The sequence below is a fragment of the Solanum pennellii genome, chromosome 10 (genome assembly GCF_001406875.1).
Source record: "Solanum pennellii chromosome 10, SPENNV200".
In the NCBI taxonomy this organism is placed as follows: Eukaryota; Viridiplantae; Streptophyta; class Magnoliopsida; order Solanales; family Solanaceae; genus Solanum; species Solanum pennellii.
The window spans coordinates 12,244,742-12,252,586 of NC_028646.1; the positions used below are offsets into that span (position 1 = coordinate 12,244,742).

At 32.5% G+C, this 7,845-nt stretch overlaps 1 pseudogene; it reads right to left on the reverse strand.

The window, feature by feature from the left end:
• Nucleotides 1-3,807: 3,807 nt before the first annotated feature.
• Nucleotides 3,808-6,881, reverse strand: LOC114074213 (annotated as a pseudogene).
• Between the last annotated feature and the right edge of the window lie 964 nt (nt 6,882-7,845).

The following is a 7,845-nucleotide window of genomic DNA, read 5'->3' on the forward strand; positions in this document are numbered from 1 at the left end:
ACAATAATTCCATTAAAACATTTCGTCAATCAACAAATTAGGATCAACACTCAAGGCAATTCACAAAACACAACTATTAGCACATTGCCTTTTTTCCATTGAATTCCCCTTTCAATCGTTGAGATCAATTACTTTGAGTAATTGAATCCACCGCCTCATTCTCATTACTCTCCATCACACAATGAAGGAAATTATACACAAGATTCTACAGGTTTTACAAGGTTTAGAAAATCAATTGCCTTAATTCAATCAAAAGTTAATCCAAAACTTGAGTTTCTCTTTCCGAATGATATCCAAAATCACATAATATAATCCAACAAGTTATCATAATAAGATTCTGAAAATAACATTATCAACTCATATCATAAAATTTGAAAAATGGGTCAAATCAACTCAAAAATCAAATTTCAGAAAAAGAGGTTTGAATTCAAAATCTTTATTAGAATACATTTACCCAAGTCATTTGAAAGCTACTGGTGAAAATCATTTTGAAAACAGAGTTATATTCAACTCATAATCATCATCTTTATTAAAAGCTCAACTTCACGAAAACGTTGCAAATCAAAAATCACAATTTTTTATGTTAAAATCAACAAATGATCAAAGGAAAATGAAGTTTTAGGGTCACACAGACTTACCCAAATGATTCAATATGATAAATCTATTTAAAATTGCCTCCAAGGGTTTTCAAAAACTCAAAATGATAGAAAATGAGGTAAAACCCCAAAATTTCAGAAAAAAAGGTCTCAAGTATCCCAAAAGGAAACTCAGGTTCGCTTTTGCGAATGTCGCAAAAGCGACCACCTGATCACCAAAGTGATCCCTGCAAAAGATTCGCCTCTCACTTTTGTGACCGACCCTTTGATAAAGTGAAGGTCGCGAAAAGACTCTCGCGAACGTGAATTCCAAGGGTGTCGATCCTTCACAAACGCGACCTGTACCTTGCAGAAGCAAGGCTCACGAAAGCGAACAACCTCTCACTAATGCGAGGTATTCAAGATAACAGAATAACCAGGAAACTGTCAAATCTCTGAATGAACCCTCGAGATTCGTTCGGAACCTCGTACACATAAACCATATATAAAGCTTGTTAAACTCAATGTTTCAAACTCAATGAAAATATTGAAACACGAATTTGATGTATCCTTGACCTAGAACCCGTGAAAGTCACAAGAACAAACATAACGCCTAAAAATTCCAATCAAGCTCAGGACCTTTGAGAATTCAACCAAAACCTCTTCTAGGTCTAAAATCATCCCATGAATCCCATATAAATTTCATAAATTCGATCTGAGCATCCAAACTTTGAATGTTGACTAAATCAATCTAAAGGCTAAAATTAAAATAATTTTCAACTTAGGACCTCAAATCCATGAAAATACTTTGAATCTGAAAGCAATTGACGAAATTCCATTCCGAGACCTAAAAATCCAAAATACACTAAAACACTTGTAACAATTTTAGCCTTTCGAATTTAAAAAATTTCATAATTCACAACTTTTTACTCAAAGCTCGAAACAATTTTAAAAAATCAACCTTAAATGACTTGGGGTCAATATAGGGAGGGGTAAATGGTAATTTTACAAAAAGTTTCACAAATAACGTTATGGAACATTACTTTATCCACCACTAAAAAACATGTTCGTCTTCAAACATAAACTAAAAGAACGTACTTGAAACCTCAAAAAGTTGAGGATATCTAGCACGTATGTTGGACTCTATCTCCCAAGTCGCCTCACAAACTGAACAGTGTTTCCATTGCACCTCATTGAAAAAATCTCCTTGGTCCAAAGCACTCAGACTTGCCTATCCAAGATGGCAATAATCTCCTCCTCAAATGACAAGTCTTGACCCAGAATTATCAATCAACAAAAGCACATAATCCTAACGCGTACTTCGGAAGAATGGATAAATGAAACACATGATGAAGAACTGATAAGCTAGATAGCTGGCAAGACCAACTTATAGGCCACCTCTCCTAGTCGACTCAAAATTTAAAAAGGGTCAATGAATCTAGGTCTAAGCTTGCCCTTCTTCCCGAACCTCATCACACCCTTCATGGGTAACACTTGGAGCCAAACATGATCACCCTCTATAAGCACTAAGGCTCAAACTCTCCTGCGTAGATCTTCTATAAACTCTGTGATGTGGAATCACACAAAGTTGCTCCATAGTATCTCTAAGCAAGTTTGTAACCAAAAAGTTCATCTCAGCCAAATCAAACAAACAGCCTGGTGATCTACGCAGTCTGTCATACAATGCCTCAAATGAGGCCATCTGAATACTAGAGTGATGACAAGTATTGATCCCATCAAGCACCAAAGTCAATCAAACACACTTGGAGCATATCCTTTAACACCTAAATCGTCTACTCGGATATACCTTCCTCCTGAGGGTGAAAAGTTGTACACATATTTAATCGAGTACCCAAATCATTCTATAAAGCCCTCCAAAAGAGAGAAGTGAACAATGAACCTTAATCAAAGATAACGAAAATAGGCACCCCATGAGTCAAAGTATTTGACTAATGTAAAGCTGAGATAACTTCTCTGATGTATACTTCACCTGAACTGGAATGAAATTGGTGAACTTGGTTAATTTGTCAACGATCACCCAAATAGAGTCATAACCATCCATGGTATTAGGTGAACCCACAACAAAGTGCATAGTGATTTTCTCCCACTTTCATGTAGGAATAATCATCCTATGAGATACACCTCTGGGCCACTGGTGCTCACACTTGACCTGTTGGCAAGTCGAGCACCTAGTCACGAAGTATGAAATACACCTCTTCAAGACACACCACCAGTAATGCTGACTCAAATCATGATATATCTTCACCGTCTCCCGGATGGATGGAATATCGAGAATAACAATCCTCTTCAAGAATCAATCCACCCACCTTAGGCACACAAATCATGCCTCCAATTCTCAAGACACCATCAGGTGACATCCTCCTTGGATTCCCCTCTCAACACTTCGTCTTGAATGAGATACAACTTTTGATTATCCAACTTGCGCTCACGAATCTGCTCAACTAAGGAAGACCGGGCCTTTATAAAAGCAATCAAATCACTGATCTCCTTAGAGATGTGCAACTGAATAAGATTGTTGGCTAGTCTTTGAACATCCCTAGAAAATTGTCTCTCATCAATACTGATAGCGCCAAGACTCTCTATTCTAGAAGTTTTGCTATCTCAAAGCATCGATCACCGCGTTGGCCTTCCATGGATAATTTAAGATGGTGATATCATAGTCCTTCAAAGTAACTCAAGTCATCTGGTGCTGCTTCAAGTTCATATCCCTCTAACTGAAGATGCACTGAAGACCACGATGATCCGTGAAGACCTCATAATGTACCCTATATACATAATGCAGCCACATGAACTTAAGCACAAGGACAACGACCGCCAACCCCAAATCATGAATTGTTGGTAATTTTTCAATCTTGACTCTAAGATATTCATTGGTAAAATTACTTACAAAATTCAGTCAGTATTCCACAAGTAACTTTACTAATGGATGGAAAATAGAGGATAGTAAATTTGATTTTTTTACTATTCAAATTTCTTTTGTGATCTGTTGGTAAATATAATAACGAAAAAAGTGTCATCGGTAAGTACGATCGTTCATTGATCCTAGCTCCTTAAATGGGAACTATATTTAGTTAAACAGCTCGCTCCATCATGAGCTCAAACACCTTGTTTTGGAAGATGGACAAAATGCATACTTTAATTATTATTCATGATTAGGTTGCCCTTTAAAAGACTGAATAAACTGTAAAAAAAAAAAGAAGCACAATATCTTTATTTACTTGAATATAAATCTTAAATTAACAAGAGCGAACACTTTAAAGGCCAGAGATACATAATCAAGAAATATGAGCTCTTGCAAGGGAGTTATATTGTTGTTGTAATTGACACCCTTCTTCTTCTAGTGTTTCTTCCTTAGGAAACAACCTGAATTCAGAATTTCCAATATGCATGAGATTCAATGTCAAATTTCCAGTAACATCATTCATAGGTCCCCAACTATGTGTCTCATGAAGGACCATATGATCGCGATTATGTGTCAAAATCAAATTCTCCATAGTCTGTTGAGCAATAAGCTCACTACATGTTGAAGGGAGATTGCTCTTTGATATCCATGAATCATTTTTGGATGACAGAAGAGGGTGAGCATGTCCATATTCACTTACTCCACAGTTTCCTGCTTTTTTTTTCATTTTTTGTTAGGACAAACTAAATTAGAGTTGTATTTAGAGTAACTAACAAATATATTAGTGGGAAAATGCACAAGTATCCCTTAGATTTGATCGAAATTCTAGAGACACACATTAACTAAATTAAGGTTCTATTATTTCCTGAACTTATTTTTTTAATTTTGTACACCTTTTATCTTACATGGCACACTTCGTGACTCCATGCAATTGAGGCGCGTGTGAGATATTTGAATGCCACGTATGCCAAAAAGGTCCACAAAATTAAAAAAAAAAAAGAGTTCGGGAGAGGTAATAAGACCTTCGTTTAATTAAAATGTGTCAACTCTCTAGAATTTCAGTCATAATCTAGGGATACTAGTACATTTTCTCTAAATTAGCCCTTAAACTTGTCAGAATATTGCATTTGTTTTTAACTTCACCAGCATGTAATTCTTACATGTGACACAGCATTAAAATTGTACATGTTATACTTATTATTAATGGGAATATTGCATTTGCTCTTAACTTCACCAGCATGTAATTCTTACATGTGACACAGCATTAAAATTGTACATGTTATACTTATTATTAATGGGAGGAGTCAGAATTTTACTTTTATAGGTTAATAATTGGACTGTAAATTTAGTGTATGATTATATGTACATATTAAATGAATTTCTTAGCACAAAATATTATTTAATTAAACAAATCCAAACAAAATTTATTATTAAGGGAAGTGTTACCTTGAGCGGGGTTTGTGGTTTCTAGTATAATGATGTTTAGAGCTCTTTCTTCTTTTCTCATTATGTCCTGCTAATCTCCTCCTACAACGCCTCTTTGACTCATCAAACTCACTTGCTGACTGAAACCTTCAGATAATAATTCCAAAAAACAATCATCACAAAAGTTATTATAGGGTTTACTTTGGATAAACATCATGATACATGATTACATGTTAGACAAATTAATACAAATATCACTATAATAAAAAGAAAAATTTAGCGATATAAATATGCACATTCACAAGAACGCTAAAGTCTTTATCGGTATTAGTTAATTGCAGTCAGATCTAATGTCACCACGGGCGGTAGAAACACTTACAAAGAATGTTAATTGCTACTAAAAATACATATCTAATGATAATTAAATATACTGTTTATTAATTATCATTAAAGATATCTAGTGTAGAAAGATATATATCTTAATGCATTTTCTATATTTTAGAAAATAAATTAGTATTGGATAGTTGTACATCATAGAAAGGTGAATAAAATGAAGACGTTAGGAAAATACTTCAAAAAATAACCTATTTAGAAGTCAAAGAAGTACAACAAAGTAACAAAAAAGCTTTTACTCTACAACCTGTCGGTGTATTTTAACTTTTCTTTTTTAATATTATCAATTTATAAAACTTGATTTTTAAAAAAAATAAACTTGAAATCTTTTGTTTGTTAAGATTAACTTCTATATAGTAAAAAAAGTAATTTTTTCTTCATATTACTAGTTAACATACATGATAAGCATAACAACCATAAAAAATGAACCACTAATAGTTACTTGCTATAACAGTTAAAATATAAAAAATTTCTTTAAGGCGATGCTCGTATAAGGTAAACTCATATATTGGTAACAAAAATGATAAGTAATAAGATAAATTAAGCTAGTGATATTTTATTATTATGATCTTCTGTATTATCAATGAAAAACGATTAAAAATGGCTTTAAACTAAGTTAAATTGAATAAAATTGAGTATATTTACTAGTTTTATTAAAACATATCTTTATCGCTTATAAGTTGATTCAGAAATATTTTTACCGCTAAAGTACCGTTCAAAATTTCCATTGTTAATTATGAATTAAAAAACTTTAATATTTTTGATAAATGAATTAATTTTCAAAAATATATTTTTAACTAATTAAATAGTTAAAGAGATATTTTTAATACAAAACTATTAACGATAAAGATATTTTTAATGGTAATCACTTGCCTACTACACTGTTGACAGAAGCGTTGTTGAAGGCCACGTAGCACAACTTTTAGGAGCTTTGGTCACATACTTTATACCTTATGTCGTCTATGATAAGCCTTCCAGTTAATCATTGCCACGTGACACCCTTTCACTTGACACTTGGCCGTTGATGTCCCCCTACACCATGTTGCCACTTGGCAAATATTGTCTCGCTCTCTTGTTCATTACAAACCCGACCACTTGTCCACCAGTACCCTCGTGAAGGGGCGCATCGTTATTTTTAATGTAAGATCTCTTTTCTAAATTTAGATTTAAAGACATTAAATAATGGTATGATGAATACTGTAAATAATATTCACCTTCATTCATTCGTCTTTCTATTTCAAACCTGTTAAGTGGACACGTGGCTTGCCCAACCATTAGGTCTTGATGGATATTGTTCCACTGAATAAACTGAGATCGAGAAGAAGCGATAGTTTTAGTAGTAGTAGTATCAAGTTGCCACAAGTACTCCCACGCAGGAGTAGAATTACTACTTTGTCCTCCAGTACTATTCCCACCATTGTAATTGTTGAAAAAGTTGATGTTTTCCATTATTGATTATTTTTGTGATTTTTTTCTTTTCGGAAGAAGTACAGTACTATGAGTCTGTGAATGGTAAGTGGTACTTTGTGGACATAATGTTATGGAGTGTGATAACTGATAAGACCCTTATATGAGAAGAAATTGAATATATAAGGAACGTTTCTAAACTTATCGAGTTTTATTTATTTAAATATGTATATATACTTAATTTGTTTGATTGACCTAATTTGCCTTTTGAACTTGGCAAATCGAGTAGTTTTGATCTTTCTAGATGTTAATGTGGTGTAAAGAGTGTGACCGAAAGGCGTGTGAGAGGGAAAGAAAGTCAAAAATATCAATTCCCAAGTGGGTATATTCAACTATTGATTAGGATCGGAGTTGTTTGTTAGCTGGTTAATTCTACTTATACAAGTATAATATATGAGTTAGTTATGAGTGAATCTATATATTAATTTCATGTAGGTATTAGTTATATACTCCTTTTGTTCCTAATTACTTGTTATTCACATTTGAATTGAGATACTTATTAAGAAAATAATGATTGACATAATAAATTTACTATTTTACTCTTACTTATTATAAAATAAATGATTAAAAATTAAAAATATTCATGAAATTCTATCTTTTTTTTCAAAATTATTAGAACATAATAGATTAAAAAATTTGTCTTTTCTTGATTCTTCAAAATAAAATAAGTAAAAAAAAGAAAATTGGACAAATAATTAAATAAATAGAAAATATTTGTTAATTTTTTCATTTTCTATATGGGTTGATCTAGTTCTAACTTAGCTCCAAAATTAATCAAACTGATTCTAGAATAAAAAATGTACCAATAATTTTGTGATGAATGGAGTGATTATTTTATAGTTTCTACACTACATATTAAATATGTGGCTAAAAAGAAGAAATAACAGAGAGTCTGCTGAAAGCAAAGGACACATCAGGCCTTAATTGTGTTCTTAAAAAGAAGAAAGTCAAGATATGGCAATATCAATAAAGAACATACTTCCTATCTTAATTTATATTATTTATTTTTCTTTTTAGTATGTTCAAATTAAAAATAACATATTTATATATATATATATATAT